Source organism: Acomys minous (genome assembly GCF_964271855.1).
Source record: "Acomys minous genome assembly, chromosome: 10".
NCBI lineage: Eukaryota > Metazoa > Chordata > Mammalia > Rodentia > Muridae > Acomys > Acomys minous.
The window spans coordinates 16,025,128-16,043,073 of record NC_140491.1 but is presented as its reverse complement, the minus strand read 5'-3'; the positions used below and the strand labels follow the sequence as shown (position 1 = coordinate 16,043,073).

At 45.7% G+C, this 17,946-nt stretch overlaps 2 long non-coding RNA genes across 2 annotated transcripts in view; both read right to left on the bottom strand.

The window, feature by feature from the left end:
• Positions 1-17,946, bottom strand: part of LOC311607716 — a 612,504-nt gene that overhangs the window by 245,376 nt on the left and 349,182 nt on the right. The window lies entirely within an intron of this gene.
• Positions 147-5,414, bottom strand: LOC311607718. Its single transcript, XR_014782716.1, has 3 exons — positions 5,241-5,414; positions 4,208-4,261; positions 147-362 (listed from the first exon to the last, which is right to left on the bottom strand). It is a non-coding gene; the product is annotated as an uncharacterized lncRNA (long non-coding RNA).

The window sequence follows — 17,946 nt, the reverse complement described above, 5'->3', positions numbered from 1 at the left end:
TAAACACAGTTATGAATTGTTTACAGATTTTAAGACATTGCAGCTTTGTTTTGTTTTATTTTTTGAGACAGGGTTTCTCTGGGTAACCTTGGTTGTCCTAGACTTGCTTTGTAGACCAGACTGGCCTCAAACTCACCTGCCTCTGCCTCCCGAGTGCTGGGATTAAAGGTGTGTGCCGCCACCACCACCCGGCTTGACATTATAGCTTTTATTCCCTTAGAGCTCAAGTAGTTGATATTTGGTCAATTGCAGCCTCTCCATGGAGCCTTCTGAGTCATTTTAACATTATTTGCTCATCACCCAAAGCATGTTGATGTCTGATGTGACAAGATATCCCAAGTTCATCTTTTATATTTTCTTCCCTAAACCAGAAAGCAGTCAATTACTCCAAAAGTCCCAATTGTATCTGTCGGTGTTACTCCAGGCACTTGTAGGTAACCTCTGATTCCAATATAAACAGTTTTCACCTAAGTTTGTATCTCCTCCCCCACCCCCAAAATCCAAAGATAGGTGTGATAACAGATAAACTATCTATGTTCACTCATTTGCTTCATCCAGCAACCCACAGGTAATAATTGCAAGGCAACGCTAAAGTTTTAACATGCTCCCCGCTGTTCTAGCAGGACTATTCAAGCCTGCAGCACCCCTCCATCATCAGGACACAGCACACACTTGCACTTCATCCATATTAGTCTTGTTTCTACACACACACTTATTGGCCATCCACCATCTATACACGGAACCTTATTGGCCATCCACCATCTATACACGGAACCTTATTGGCCATCATCATCTATACACAGAACATTATTGGCCATCCACCATCTATACATGGAACCTTATTGGCCATCCACCATCTATACACGGAACCTTATTGGCCATCATCATCTATACACGGAACCTTGTTGGCCATCACCATCTATACATGGAACTTTCTTGGCCTTCCACCATGTATACATGGAACTTTCTTGGCCATCCACCATGTATACATGGAACTTTCTTGGCCATCCACCATCTATACATGGGACTTTCTTGGCCATCCACCATCTATACATGGAACTTTCTTGGCCATCCACCATCTATACATGGGACTTTCTTGGCCATCCACCATCTATACATGAAACTTTCTTGGCCATCCACCATGTATACATGGAACTTTCTTGGCCATCCACCATCTATACATGGGACTTTCTTGGCCATCCACCATCTATACATGAAACTTTCTTGGCCATCCACCATCTATACATGGGACTTTCTTGGCCATCCACCATCTATACATGAAACTTTCTTGGCCATCCACCATCTATACATGGGACTTTCTTGGCCATCCACCATCTATACATGGGACTTTCTTGGCCATCCACCATCTATACATGGAACTTTCTTGGCTATCCACCATCTATACATGGACTTTCTTGGCCATCCACCATCTATACATAGAACTTTCTTGGCCATCCACCATCTATACATGGACTTTCTTGGCCACCCACCATCTATACATGGAACTTTCTTGGCCATCCACCATCTATACATGGGACTTTCTTGGCCATCCACCATCTATACATAGAACTTTCTTGGCCATCCACCATCTATACATGGGACTTTCTTGGCCATCCACCATCTATACATAGAACTTTCTTGGCCATCCACCATCTATACATGGAACTTTCTTGGCTATCCACCATCTATACATGGACTTTCTTGGCCACCCACCATCTATACATAGAACTTTCTTGGCCATCCACCATCTATACATAGAACTTTCTTGGCCATCTACCATCTATACATGGAACTTTCTTGGCCATCTATACATGGAACTTTCTTGGCCATCCACTATCTATACATGGAACTTTCTTGGCTATCCACCATCAGTCCTTGCCAGTGGCTTGCATAGTCATTCAGGTTGTGTGATCCATGTATTCTCATGGATTCCCTCAGAGGACTGTAGAAGAGCAATCCTCCATGTGGTCTACATGTTTAGCACAGCAGCTTTATGTACCTTGTCTATTCAAAAGTATCTTTAGTTGGATATAAGGTTTCTTATTTTTTTTCCTTGATAACCTTTTTCTTTTCTTTTTTCTTTCTTTCTTTTTTTTTTTTTTTAAAGATTTATTTATTGTATATATGAGTGCTTTATCTGAAGAAGAGGGCATCAGATAACATTATAGATGGTTGTGAGCCACCATGTGGTTACTAGGAATTGAACTCAGGACCTCTGGAAGAGCAGGCAGTGCCCTTAACTATTGAGCCATTTCTCCAGCCCACCATTGAGCTATCTTTTTGTTCTTTCTTTTTTGGTGTGTTTTTGTTTTTGTTTTGGTTTGATTTTTGGTTAGTTGGTTGGGTTTTTTTTGTTTGGTTGGTTGGTTTGGTTTGGTTTGGGGGGTTTTTGACACAGGATTTCCCTGTGTAGCCTTGATTGTCCTGGACTTGCTTTGTAGACCCGGCTGGCCTCGAACTCACATCGATCTGCCTGCGTCTGACTCCCTGAGTGCTGGGATTAAAGGTGTGCACCACCATGCCAAGCATTCTGAGAATCTTAAATGGGTTATTCTTATTTTCTTCTTGCTCTACTCTGACTTTCTTTCCGTTAGAAGCCACTTACTGTTTTTGTATAGCTATCCCGAGATGTGTGCCCTTTCCTTTAAACTAAGTAATAAGCAAGGATGTCTTGGTGTTGGTTGCTTGTGCTCATATTCTGAGGTTCACAGTATTCCCTTTCAATATATAATCTTAACCCCCTTTTTAAAGTTCAAGAAACTCTTCTTGAATTGTAGTTTATTTTCACCATTTATTCTCTTTGGTGACATTGGTTTACCTCTACAAGAAGGGATGGTTGGGTCACTTTATGCCATTATCCACTTCTCTGGGGATTGAGGGGGCAGAGTTTGCTATGTAGCCCAAGCTGGCTTAGAGCTTGCTATACCAGTGTTTTACCCTCCTAAGTATTGGGAGTACAGTCATGGGTGACCATGCCCCACAGATCTCCATTTTTAAACTGAGAAACTGATAATCACCAGGAAGATGACTTTCTTCATCATGGTCCCACAGCTGGTAGGGGTAGGGCTAGAACCCAGCTACACAGCCTTGTCACAGCATTCTCTTGTGCTTACAGCCTGTTCCTTCATATTGCCACTCTCATGTGCCTTGATACCTTGTTTCTCCATGAACCAGTGGCCCTGGCATTACTTGAGGACACATATAAACACAGAGGGCCAACTGCGTAGGTCTACATGATGGGAGTCCTAAGTGTTTGCAAATGCCAGTCAACCCTAAAAAAGAGGGTAGCTTAGGCTGCAGTTTTGAATTGACTTCATATTAGATTTCCCTAAAATCATTAAACAACAACAACAAAAACCTTTAATCCCAGCACTTAGAAGGCAGAGGCAGGTGAATCTCTGTGAGTTCAAGGCCAGCCTGGTCTACAAAGTGAGTCTAGGACAGCCAAGGCTACACAGAGAAACCCTGTCTTTAAATTTAAAAAAAAAAAAAAAAAAAAAAAAGAGGTTGCCAGACCAGAACCTCTACCACTTAGATCAGAGCATCTGGGAGTGGCTTCAAAAGTTCCAGGCACAGACAAGTTTATTAGCCCAAGTGTTAGGGACCCGCTCCTCCCGAGTGCTGTTTCCATGGAACCCAATATTTGGCCTTGATAGCAGGTCTCTCCTGCGCCCCCCCCCCCCCGCAGGGCTGGCTGCTGGCTGAAGGCATTTCTAAAATAATGAATTGTGTCAGAAGGGGAGGGCGCAGCATGCTCTTGAGAGGCATCCAGGTGCCCAGCGTCCAGCCACTCCCGGAGCCCCAGGCAGCAACCCCGGCAACCATGGTTTCTTCTTCCTTACCATCCATCTGCGGTTTCCTTCCCCGCCTGTGCTTCTGCTCTTCCTGGTTTCCGTGTCTTGGCTTCTTTGGTTCTCTGGTTACTTAGTTAAATTTTTGACGTAATTAAAACTTTAGTCTTAGTCATAAAACCAAGGCACTTAAGCCAGGAGAGGAAAGGGGCCATGGTGACGAACGCCCAGGAGAGGCTGCGCGACAGAACTCGGTCAGATTTCCACCCAGACTCCATTCATGATCCGCAGCATTTGGTCTGGTGACTACAGTGTGGCAGGATTTAACTTGCGCTGTTCTCACTCCAGGTAATAATTTACATACTTTTCTCTCTGGCAAGACCTGAGCAGCTGTCAGCGGGTTGTGAGAGACTTACCTCAAATGAGGCTGTTCTTGGTCGGGTTCAGTGATAGCCAGGAGCTCCGTGGGCCTGTGGGGTAGAGTGGAGATGCTTCATTCTGAAGCAAAGGCTGGGTTGGGGAAGGGGGGTGGGGGGACGGTGCTATGTCCAAGGAACCCCAACTCCCACCTCTCTTTAGCTGACTGTGCCTGAGATGGTGGAACACTTACCCAGAATTCCACTGGGTCTAAGGTAACCTCTATCACAAAGGGAAAAAAAAAATCTATTTTTTTTTCTAGGTTTACCAGAAAGAAAAATTTAGAGCTGAAACTTTCCAATGGGAAGGCAGCCAAGTAGGCAGCCCCTTTGAGCCATGGGCTCATTCCACATTTTTCACTGGTGTTTTCTACTCACTGTTTATTTGGTATATGGTAAATGCCTTGCTCAAATGTAGAATATAACCTGTTTATGCTCCAAAGTTCCTGTCCCCAACACACACAGAGATGCTACAGACCCTAATTGTAGCCACCCCAGGACCTGAAAAATGTCAAATAGCCCAGAGGCTTCTCTACAGAGAGAGTCAGGAAGCAGGAAGTAATCCTAACCGTTCTCTAAAGGACAACTGAGGAAAGGCTTCATTTCTCAAAAGAGGTGTTTTAGCATCCTCCCTGAGACCACTGTCCTCGTCAGCAGATAATCAAGAACCCACAGCGCAGCAGGCCAGTCAGCCTCTGGGGAGAGGTCTATGGTTGCCTGTGACTGGCCAAAACAGGTTTGCCGTCTCCTCCCTCCCCCAGGCTCCTACCACTTCCCTTATGGCTGTTATTTAATTGTGAGGTTTAAAGATGAAATAAGAGAAGTATCCGGGCCCATAACTGAGTAATTAGCCTAATGAAAACTCACCTTAGGGAAAGCTAATTAGCCAATAGAGGACAAGCAACATTGGAGGGAAGTCCCTGGGGATTAAGAAACCCACTGGGTACAGACAAGCTGCCTCTGAAAACTAGAGACAAGGCAAGGCCACAGAGGCCCTGCAGCTTCAAGCATCCAATTAATTAGGTGAACTTACCTGAGGCCTCTAGGATCCAGGCCTTAAGCCAGTTGCCTTATATGTCCTTGCCCTCATCCAGTGCTTCTCAGTGTGGTCTCCAGGTATCGACAACAGCATCGCCTGGAGACGGAGGCTGCTGAGTCAGAACGTCTGCGAGAGGATCCCACGGGCTGTGTCAAGCGAGCTGGCCTCAGGATTCTGGTAGAGCTCATGTTGGAAGGCCACTGCTTTAATAACATCTTTTAGCCCCTTTCAGGTGAAACTGAATGGGGATCCACCAGAGGTTAAGGGGGTAAAGGTCACAAAGTGGGCCTTCAGCTCACCTGACCATGGCCTTGGGGCCTGATAGTTATGCAACAGGTTCAGGGGTCTAACATGAGGCAGATATAACCTCTTCTTCAGGGAGGTCATAAGCATCAGGCCCAGCGGCCAGGGATCACAGGCCTGAAAATAGAGCTACTTGAGGGATTTGAGGTACATTACAAGTTCAAGGCCAGCCTGGGGGTGTGGGATAAGGTCAAGGCCAGCCTGGGTAACTCAAAGAGGCTTTGTCTCAAAATAACAGTTACAAAAGTGCCACTGGGCCCTCTTGCTGAAACATCCAATCACTTAGGGTCTCTAGGAGTATTACCCAGTGGGAGAGAGATTGCTTGACTCTAGATCAGTTCCTAGTGCTGCCAAAAACAAACCTCCCACCAACAAAACAGCAGCAAAACCCACACGCCCTCACCCCCCAGCCACACACACCTTTGCTTCTTCCTTACCCCAATCTACCTAAAATAAAGTCTACAAAATCTAACTTATCCCTAGGACAAAAATCTCAAGATAGCAGACAGCCATATACTGTGCTGCCCGCCTGTAATGCGTTTTTAATTAACTTTTAAAAATGTTTCTGAGCCTGAGTAATTCAGCTGAGCCTCAGAGTCCTGAGGATAAGGATTTATTTTTTATTTCTAAGCAGAAATATGTTTTCCAATGCTGACTTTTATCCAAATAGTTTCAAAGATTAGATGAAAACACTCTGAAAGTGAAACTTCTTTGCTTCAAGCACTTACACTTGAGGGGAGTGGGGTGTCTTATGCTTTGTTTTGTTTGTATGTTTTAAGATAGGAAGAACAGATCATGTGATACTTTTGTTTTAAATTTGTAATTCAGGATTAAATCTAACAAAAAGAGCCAAAGTTATTTGAATATTTACCTTACCTTGTAATGGAGAACATTTTCACTCAAGTTATTTCTGTTATAAAAATAGACATCTTTAACAAAAATTTTAGAAAATGCAGGGAAACAGGAAGAAGAAAAGTAAATCCTATCCTTTCACACAAAGGAAAGAGGTATTTTAATTATTTCTTTGTACCATTTTTTCTGCTCACGTATATAATGTTAATATGTACATAGACTTGTAAAAATTAATGCCTCCACTGCTGTGACTCCTCCCCCCCCCCAAATTTTATCTGGATTCCAAAGCTGGCAATGCTACATGAACACGCACAGACTTAGCATGCCCAAAGAGAGTACAGAATGAGGCTCTGCAGAAAGCAGGGCAGGACCCAGAGTCAGTCCAAACCTGCCTTGAGATGGCAAACAGTGTCGGGGGTTTTACTTGTGGCCCAAGACACCCTGCTACACAGACAGGCCTGTGCCTCGGGAACTAGGTGCACCTGCGAGAAAGGGACAGCCAAACACCAAACTACCGTTCTACTCTCCTTTCATGGACAAGCATGGTTTTGAATCTTTCTCTGGTTTTTTTCATTGCACAATCTGTGTAAGGGAAAAAAAGCGTACTTGTAAAGCTAAATTTCTTTTGACACTGGCGTCTTGTGGCTATGCCAGTGTTTCTTATTACTGAACATTTATTTACTTATATCTGGAAGAAAGAAATGTGTGGATTAAAAGTACCACTGAAGTTTTATTTTGTTTTTCTCATAAAACGACCGAAAGGTCACAGAACCATATAAAATGCAGCACATTCTGAAAGCCAGCTTGCCCTGAAGAAAGAGAATTCAAAGCGCGCGTGCGTGTGTGTGTGTGTGTGTGTGTGTGTGTGTGTGTGTCCATTACACATGGCTTGCAAGTGTAGTGCAAACGTAGGCCGTGTGAGCCATGTGAGCACTATGCTTTTAAAGCTCCACCCTAAAATGCACAGGTGCCTCTAATCTTACTGTCAGAGTCCCCACCATGTGACAACAAAAGATGTCAGCTTCACACATGGCTCTGAAGTAACCACAGGGCTAGTTTTTCCATCCCGTATGAAAGAATGTTCCAACATCTTTAATGACCGAAGATAATCCTCTGTCATCATCTTGTGCATCTAGGTTATAAAAATATATACACGCCTTTGAAGAAAGGTCTTGGTCCACTGATGTCAACTGCAGGTCAGATTATGGAAAACTGGCATGGCTACAACAAGAAATGAAGCCTGCTTATGTTTTCACTTGGTGTTTTGAGCAGAGAATCTCGCTATGCGGTTTTCTATTTAGAGATCTAATTAAGGCCTGAGGAGTGATTGATTTTGAGATGCAGATCACTGTCACAGTCAGCTACCAGGGTCGAGCCGCACAAGGGAAAGCGTTTGGTTTCGGAATGAAGCCCTGAGAGATGGTTTACGTAGATGGGGAGGACCCGAACAACTTGGCATGTCTTACACCAAGTTAAAAGAGCACTTTGAACAAGAAGCGGTGTGGACTGAAGAGATGGCTCAGAGGTTAAGAGCATTGACTACTCTTCTAGAGGTGCTGAGTTCAATTCCTAGCCACCGCCTGGTGCCTCACAACCATCTATAATGAGATCCGATGCCTTCTTCTGGCCTGCAGGTGTATATACAGGCAGAGCACTGTATGCATAATAATAAGTAAACAAATCTGAAAGGAAAAAAAAGAAAGAGAAGCAGTGTATAGGCACGACAGCCTAGTGTTTCCCTTTTGTAGAAAGCTTGTAATTTTTGATAAATCAAGTGGGCAGGGGGCTGGAGAGATGGCTCAGTGGTTAAGAGCGCCGCCTGCTCTTCCAGAGGTCCTGAGTTCAATTCCCAGCAACCACATGGTGGCTCACAACCATCTATAATATAATCTGATACCCTCTTCTGCAGATAAAGCACTGATATGCAATAAATAAAATAAATAAATCTTTTTTTTTTAAAGTGGGCAGGCTTTCTGAACTGAAGTGTAAAGATTTGCAATGCAATGTCAAAATCACCTCTAGGTGAGGAAAGTGCAGAGGACAGGGCTGGTGTGTAGACTGAGAAGGCAGCTCCTCAAGAGTTGCATGTAGAGCCATGGTGCATGTCGTAGGGTGGAACGGCTATGGCAGAAGTGCCCTTGCCACGTGCCTCTGGTGGCCACCATCTCCACAAAGCTGCTCTCTAGCTTCTGTCCTGGCCACCAGGTCAGAGTCACACTCTTTCTCTCCTAGAGTCCTCTCTGCTACGCCAGCTGAGACTTTTAGCCATATGATGACTTTGGCTCTAAACAGTCTGCCAGGCTCAGCTTCATAGTGCATGTGCACTAAGCAGGGGGGCAGGGAGAGGGGCTCCTCCCTTCCCTTTGGGCTCAGCTTTGGTGACCCTCAGCATGGAAGCAAGGTCGCCAAGAATCCCAGAGGCTTCCCTTGGGCTTCCTCCAGTCAGCTGTCTAGAAAATTGTGGAGACTTCACTACCATGTTTGTGTTCTATAAATCCAATACTGAGAAGGCAATGAAAGAATCAAAATCCTTTTCTAAGCCTTTGATGACCCAGTGAGTGCAGCCTCGGGTCCTGGGCCATAGTTAACATCAGCATCTCACTTCTCTTGGACTACTGCTAAGTTCTAGGCAGGTAGATGACTAGCAAACTATCAGAAGTCAGAGTGGTCCCAACTCGACAAGATCTAAAGTAACCCGGGAGAGCCTGTCTCTATGAAGGAAATTTCCAGATTGCATCAACTGAGGTGGGGAGACCCATTTTAAACATGGGCCACAGCAGCCCATGGGCTAGGATCTCTGAATACTGAATCCAAAAGAGAAAAGAATCTGAGGGCTAGCATTAGTCTCTCTGTGCTTCTTGGCCACAAATACAACGTGACTAACTGCTCAGGGATGTTGCTGCCACGCTTTCGCTACCATGTTGAGTTGTATCCCCTTTTACAGTGAGACAAAAGAAACACCCCCCTCCCTTAGGTGGAGTTTGTCAGGGACTTGATCACAGAAACGGGAAAGGTAACTAAGAAGGTAGTCAGAAGCAAACACCTTCACAGCCTGTGAGTCACATCCCCAGGGGATGTCTCTGAGAGAGCTCTGTCCACCTTTGCTCTCCTCTATCTGTAAAAGTGATAAGGTTTCCAGCTGCCTGGCACCAGGCTCTGTGGGATAGGGTTCTCTCCAGGCCTGGAACAGGCATCTCTGTGGACCTGAGGCATCTCATGTACCCCTGAACATGAGACTCACGAATCTTCTCAAACCATAGAAGATATTCATTCTCAACCACCAGCATGTTCTGGGATCTTTATAACTACCTTATATAGCAAGTGTGTGTTCCAGTACCAAACAATCTGCACCTGTGAGAGGAGAGACAGTCCTCTGCACTGGAGAAGACTGGAAAATTAGTTTTAGAGACTAATTGAAACACGCCTTGATGTAAGCTCAGGTCAAGCTCTAGGTCGCTAGTACCAAGTGTTGACCATAAAGATTACTGTAACAATAGCCCTGATGTATTGAACACTACTTTATGTCACATGTACTGCTGAGCACTGCACCCTGTCCTCCGTGGTGCTCCCAACACCACCAAGAGAAAAGAACTGTCACTCCCCCAGGCAGTAAAGCTGAGGACCAGAGTGGCAAGGTTTACCTATGTTCACATATCCTAGTAGAAGCCATTTAAAGCTCATGGCCAGCTTCCCTTCTGTCCAAGCTATTCTTGGACCTAGACTTAATGATCTTGAAATTAAGTTCAAATAGGTTTTTGTTTTGTTTTGTTTTAAGACACACAAGCTCAAGCCAGGCGTGGTGGCACATGCCTTTAATCCCAGCACTTGGGAGGCAGAGGCAGGCAGATTGATGTGAGTTTGAGGGCCAGCCTGGTCTATAGTCCAGGATAGCTAAGGCTTCACAGAGAAACCTTGTCTCAAAAACCAAAAAGAAAAGAAAAGAAAAAAAGACACACAAGTTCGTTTGCACTAAAGGGAGCAAAAACTATGCAAAGGTCTTTAAAACATAACACAGTCCCTGAGAACTAGAGGGCATCTGCCTCGGGTTGTGTGGACTGATTAATCCAGCTTCATCCACAGAGTAGATAGCACAGCATCTGTGACACTTACCAGTGAAAAATGTTCACCACCACCACCATGATAACGAACAGCCAACCCCGTCTCTGTGCTTCTGTCTTCTGAAGGACACACTAAGAGAATCACACTACAGTGACACAGTTCAGTGAGAGAGATGCAAAAAACTGTGGCCAGCACCAGGGAGAGGAGAAGGCTTAGGCTACGGCAGGGGGTGGTGGGGACAAAAGCTTTCCCACACCAGACGTAAGAGTGTGCGCATGTGTGCGCCGGTGACCACTGCCTGTCTATGAGGCCAGGCACAGGCTTCATAGGCACAGGTCGGACAGCCCATGTTACCATCACTTCCTTCTGTGTGTGCCGGCACCAGGATCTCCCGGGGGCTTTCTAAAGATAACCCATAGGATGCTGCCAGTGGCGTTTTGGGTTTGCGTTCTAGGCACGGGAGATCTCATTGTCATACAACCAGGCAGGCAGCAGGGTGGAAAGAAAACAAATTGTATCCACTAAGGAAGCTGGTCGCTACATTTCCTGTGATTGCAATCTCAAGGGTAACTTTTCATGTTTATGTGGCAGGGTTCCTTGACAGCACCGTTGAAAGTTTGAAAAGTTAAACTGGCCCTCATTTGAGTTCAGAAGGACATTGGCTCAGGCCTCTGGCAAGGGACTTAGCACCTCTTGATAACGCTTGAGTGGCCTTCCCTGGGCCTGGTTGCCCAAGGCCATTGCCTCCTGGACACTAGGAACATGACAATCCAGGTACTTTAGGAACATTTATGCCCAAAGAGTGAGTATTCAGTTGTCAGTCAGTTGTAAGTGTTCACCTAATCTCAAGGCATGCGAGCAGCCACGCTTTGCAGGAGATGCCTGGCTTTAAGCTCTTAGAATAATAGTTGAAGGGTAGTGCCTACTCTAGGAGAAGCACCACTCTGGGCTGACAAAGCAGGGCCACAAACTCTGAGTGACACAGAAATTTGGAACATGGAAAACGCTGTCTTGCTACACAGATGTGTGGGAGAAAGACACAGAGATGGGTGGACTGTTCACTGAGTGGACGACAGGGTAGGCAGACGGGTAGAAGTGGGTAGAGACATAGTAAGTTGTATCTGAGTACAGGATAATGGCTTTGAGTCCAAGACAAGATTTGCTCGTCTTCGCTTTCTTAGTGAGGTGACATCAGAAGATTTAAATGTTGCTGCACAGCCCACTTCTCCACCTCTAAAATAGGGATGACAGTGCTCACCAGGCATGTTTGTTAAGGGGATTGACAGTGAGGCCTCTAGAGCACCAGGCAGCTGGTAAGCAAGCCCTCTGCAGAGAACAGCTTTTTATTCGCATTAGTAGTGTCTAGAAATATCTTATAGGTCTCATCCTGAACCTGATAGGCTGTGATCATATGGTGGGGGAGGAGGTCCCCTTCTGTCACAGACCTACGGGAGGGGAATAGGGTGAAAGAGGGAGGGAGGGGGGAACGGGAAGATACAAATGAGGGGATAACAATTGAGATATAATCTGAATAAATTACTTCAAATAAAAAAAACAAAAATAAAAATTTTTTAATTAAAAGAAAAAGAAGAAAAGAAAACCTTATAGGTATTCCTGGGATTTGAGCTGGGCTGGAGAAAAGAGTGGGCTGCGATGGATGGGAAGGAAGAACAGGGTGGTCTCTGCGAGCCTGTGCCCCGAACTGTGGAGGCTTGTGAGTCACTGGGGGCTGCTACAGAGTCACTGGGGCTGAGCAGTCTCCCTGGATATCAGCAGAGATTTCTGGAAGGTTCAGAAGGAGCTAGGAAGGCTCCCAGGGGCTCCTTTCTTCCACAGCCTGACTTTGACAACATCCGGACTTCCTCTGAACTGGGAAGCTCTGTTTTTAATGGTATTTATAGTTCTCTTTACCTTTTATAAGTAACCATGACTTCCTGTGTCCACAAACAGCTGCAGGATCCTGGCCACGAGCATTCTTCCATCCCCAGGGAGCAGCTACAAGGCTGCAGCAGACAGAAACTCTCAAAGGACAGGAAGTAAACGTAGTTGAAGGTTGTTTGGTTTTGATTTGATTTGATTTTTTTTTTTTCAAAGGCAAGCTCTATTCACATGACCCAGAATAGCCTGGCTTTCCCCGTGCAGTCTGAGACTGACTGGAACTCATGACCACCCTCATGCCTGAGCCTCTCAAAGGCTAGGATTATAGCACGTGCCACGCATGCCAGGTGCCAATGAGTTCTGAAGATCAAATGGTTCTGTGGGAAGCAAAGCCTTAAAACCTAGTTTCAATCAAAAGAGCAGTCGGCTGTGTTCCGACTCACAGAGCTCCAGAACACTCTGTGGCTGTAATGTGGGGGCACAGTTCCAGGTGCTTGGAGGCTCCTCAAGCCCAGTGATTCTGGGGACACCAACTGCTAGGGGGCTGGCACAAGAACCCAGAGCACGCCTCCAAGGTCCCTTCTGTAGGAGGCAGCAGAGTCCAGGGCAGTGCTGCTTGTCTTTGGGAAGCAGAAGCCTTAGAAATGGAAGCGTTCACCATCCACCTGGCCTGAGCAGGCAGTTCATGGATACCCTGCAGGGAATCCATGAGCTCTGTAGATTTAGGCCTGCAAGTCCATTTTTGTGGGGAAGAAAACCTGCCTTTTCTGCCTCCTCTTGTCCTCTTCCTCCTCCTCCCCTTCCTCCTGCACAGGATTTCTCAGTGGCTACCCTGGAATGTGCTCTGTTGACCAGGCTGGCCTCAAACTTCCTACCTCTATTTCTTCTGGGAATAAAGATATGAGCCAGTATGCTCAGCCACGGCCTGCCTTTTCAGACACATTTCAGTTTAAGAGCCTTGAGTATCTGTTGACAGTCTCACAGCCCTCTTTTGGCCACAACTATAGTCCCTGCAGGGATTTGTCCATCGTCACACACCTGGCCCACACCAGAGGAGTTTCTCAGTCTCTTCTACTCCTCTGACCCTGTGAGAGCCTAAAATAAGGAACTATCTGTGACATTCTGATTGAGACTTCTAGACAGAAATGAAACATGTAAAAGACTACTTAGAGAGCTTCAAGTCATGAGCCCCAGCCTCTATCTAGCCTCCCCTACATAGCCATCACCCATCTGTCAGGCTAGGCCAAGGGAGCATCTCTTGGTGATGTGCATGATTGCCGAAGCTGCCTCTTAATTATCCAGCACTGTCAAGATGGACAGAGTTGGCAAGTTCTGGCCCAGGTGGCTGCATACTTGAAAAAGAGCAGCTAGAAAATAAACTGAACCAAGAGTTTGGGGTGTGCCATTGCCTTCTGTTATTTCCCCCTCAACCATTTGGGTGACCGCTTGTCATCTTAAAACGATTGGCCAACTTCTCACCCTGGCTGTAATGACAAACAGCCCATATGGAGGCTGACAGCTTGGGACTAGGTCCCCCAGCTCTCTTACACATCACTGGCTAACTTTTGGGCAAGTTTCCTGTCTTTCTGCACTTTGGTTTTCCTGTGGGCAGAGACTGGTATGTGACAGTTAAGACATTCCTGCCACTCCACCAGACTGGTCCTCCCAGCCCAGCTTTCCTTGCAGTTAGGGTTGCTGTGTAGTTAGATTCCCTTGCCAATGGAATGTGATCCTTCACACTCTCTCTCTTAACCACCTGCTGGTCAAGGGTGTGTCAGATTCAGGGACCTTCGAGAGGGATGGACAGAGCTTCTGGAAGGAGCCTACAGCCTGAGTTACCATGTGGAAAGCTGGCTGCCAAAAATTTCCACTGAACACATAATTTAAAAAGCAAATTAATAAAATAAAAATGAAAATTCATTAAGTTAAAAGGCTTACAATTTAGGGTGCTTTTGTAAAGGGTATTCTGCCTCACAAGGTTATTGGCTGACTTAAATAAATTAACATAGAAAAGCCTCTGTAACAATTCAATATATATAAATGATGTGTTAGTGAGAGCTATTGTGATATATGGCTAGATAAATAAGTGAGAGAGGAAACAGAGAGAGAGTTTGCAAAAGTAGTTGACCACAGTTGTTTTTTTATATTACTGTGTGTGTGTGTGTGTGTGTGCGTGTGCGTGTGTGTGTGTGTGTGTGTGTGTACTTGTAAAGTTTATATGAGGACAAAAATGAAATTATAAAAATATGTTGAGTCATTTATTAATTATTATTATTTATTAATATATTCTCACTGTCCTTACAGAAAAGTAAGTTCCTTCAGAGATCTATACCATTAGATGAGGTTGAACATTCATTTTCAACCAAATATAGTGTTAATGCAAAAATAATTTCTGTTTTTCCTCCTAAACAATCACTAACATACTCGCCTGTGTGGGGATAGGTGAGTAAACAAGGCTGGACTGCTTGTGTTGCTTCTGCAGCAGATGCTCTGGCTCCCCTTGCAGTGTTGTCTTTCTGCCCCCATGAACAACGCATAGCATCCAAGTCATCTCTAGTGTTCTCTTCACCACCAGGAAGATGTGTGGCCAACCTGGCACGGTGTCCTCCTCGGCCCCAGCACATCCCCAAGTTCCCCTTTGCTACCAGTTCCTTCCTGTCCCACCACCTGCCTCTCGCATAGAATCTCAGGCTTTTCTAGAGAAGGGTCCAAGTGGCAGAATAAAACAAGCCCGGGACATTCGTTCTTTAATGATGGACTCAGCTCCTTCAAGCAGCATGCTTTTGGGGGTACTTGCTACCTACTAGGAGATAATGTAGTGAATAAAGCAGGTAAAAAAATCTCTCTGGAGCTTACATTTTGATGAGCGAGTTTAGAGAATAAAAAAGGGAAGTCATGACGTGGTAAGTATGATAACCACAAGTGGGAAAACAACCCAAGGACACATAAGGACTTCAGAATGCAATTGGAAGATGCCATTTTAATCCAGGTGAGAAAGATGCGTGGACAAGTAGCATTGATGGCCAGACTGGAGAAAGTGATGGGGTGGACACGTGGGGAATTAAGAGGGATACATGGGATTGAGCAAGACCTTGAGGAGCTTCATCGGGGGTTATCTTTGACTTTGAGCAAGGCAGAGGATGGCAGGGCCTGACATGTGTACTGAAAGGATCCTACCAGTTGCTAGACGGATGATGGTCAAACACAGGCCAAGCACAAAGCCAGGAGAGCAGGGCAGGAATCTTGGCAAGAGATGATAGAGTATGGCAACTCAAGCCAGGATGCGGACGGTATGAGTGAAAATCCTGCCTATATTTGAGGATGGAGCCAGACAATTTTCTGGCTGACTGGAGGTGGGAGTTTAATAGTAAAAGAGGAATCAAAAAATGACTCCATGGTTTGAAACCTAAAAACATGAAAGCTCAGACATTGAACGAGACAGGGCAGGAGCAGGCTTCCCGAGATGAGTTTCCTTTCTGGGTGTGTTAAGGCTGAGATGTATGTGTGCCATCCAAGTCGGGGGATGACAAGTATGCACTAGGAATTCAGGGGAAAGGTCCAGGCAGAGAAATAAATTTGGAAGTTGTCAGCATATGGATGGAATTTAGAGTTGGGAAGCTGGCTGGGATCATACATCAGGACACAGGGAGAAAGCAGACATCAAAGAAACAATCCCCCTCATAATAAGGGGTCTGGAAGCTGAGAAGGACCCACGAAGGAGACTAAGCAGAGAAGAGGTGGCTTACTTGGGAGAGACACTGGCAGAGTGCAAGGTTCTGGGAGCCAAGCGAAGAAGAGCTTCCAGAAGAGGTGGAGAAACTACCACTGAGGTCAACAAACTAAGGGCTGAAAATGGAATGGACCACTGGAATTAGCAGCGTGGGATCTTCTAGAGACCTAACAAGAGCAAACTAGGAGCCAATGAGTGACAGGAGCGGGCTGCAGAAAGATCAGGATACGGAGAGGTGGAGACAGAAACCCCAGGCACAACCCGTTCAGTGGGGGGGGTGTGTGTGTGTGCTGTAACTGACGTAGCTAACCCAGGCACGGCTGGAGGGGACCACCAGGTCAACAGGTCTCTTCCTTCAGGGAAGACTCACCAATTGCACCATAATTAGACACCTTGATCAAAGCCGCTGGACACGATAGTAAGTTTTCTGTAAACGCATATTCTCCCTTTTGATCTGAAAGTTTGTTCGAATTTGTGAATAATCTGATTTCTGCAAGTCTTTCAGTCAAATTAATCAGTGGCAAGAAATGCTATGCTTGTCCCATTTCCCTGCAAATACTGGGCAGGGCATGTAAGACCCTCGTCGGAGAAAGAGAGTTTAGACGAAGCCTCAGGCTTGTCTAGCCTTCCTGGCCTCCACCCGACAGCACAACTGCTGGGTTGTTGTTCCCTCCCTCAGGCCATGTCTGACGAGATTTGTGTAGCCTCCTGCCTTTGCAGGAAAATAGACCCACCAGGGAGGTGAATCTGTAGCAACAGTAATGATCTTGTCTTTGTCCCTTAGAAAGCTCCAACTCTACTAGGTTTTCAGATAAAAAATTATTTGGAGTGTTTTTTTTTTTTTATTGTTCTGTTACCCTCAATACCAACACTGAACAATCAAAAGACTTGGGCAACCAAAGAACGTAGAAGTTGGAGTGATGAAGAATCCAACTGAGTCAGAAAGAGTGAGCGATACAGCTAGGAGGGCCACAGTCGTGACATCTAACCTGTGTGGGGTGACTTGACTCTCACAGGCAGATATATGCTTTTCCTGAGGCCATGTGTGGCAGTTTGAGTGAAAATAGCCCTCGGAGGCCCATAGCAGGTGGCACTATGAGGAGCTGTGGCCTTGCTGGAGGAAGGGCGTCACCAGGAGTGTAGAATTCTCAGCTCCTTTTCCACACCGGGTCTGCCTGCACGCTGCCATGCTTCCTGGCATGGTCACAGTGGACCAAACCTCTGAGCTGTAAGCCAGCCCCAGTTAAATGTTTTCTTGTATAAGAGTACCCTAGGATCATATTCAGGGGGAGGAGGTCCCCCTTAGTCACAGTCATAGGGGAGGGGAATAGGGTGAAATCTGGAGGGAGGGAGGAATGGGAGGATACATGGGATGGGATAAGAATTGAGATGTAATATGAATGAATTAATAAAAAATTATAATGGAAAAAAAAGAGTTGCTGTGGTCCTGGGGTCTCTTCACAGCTATAGAAACTCTAAGACACCCTATTTCCTATGTCTGTCAGAATTCAACCTATGATTTAGGGCAGACGTTCAGAGTCACTAAACAAAAGTGAAGATTCACACGACAAAGATGCTCAGAAAGAATGAGTCACCTCCGGGGTGATCGATGGTACAACTGACGTCATTAACGATCCATCTCTTCTCTCTCCTTCTGTGCTTTTTCGCGGTTTCTTAGATGGCTTTCTAGAGGCAATAAAGGCTGGCAAGCTCTTGATAATCTTGCGTCATAGCATTTGAAATCCTGGGGCAGAAGCAGCCTCTTCCTGATAGCTCTAATTAAGCCCTTGGAGGATGTTTGATTGGCCCTTTTGGGTCATGTGAGAGTGCCTGAGTCAATCCCTGGCCAATGAGATAGAGAGCTGGATCTGAGTCATA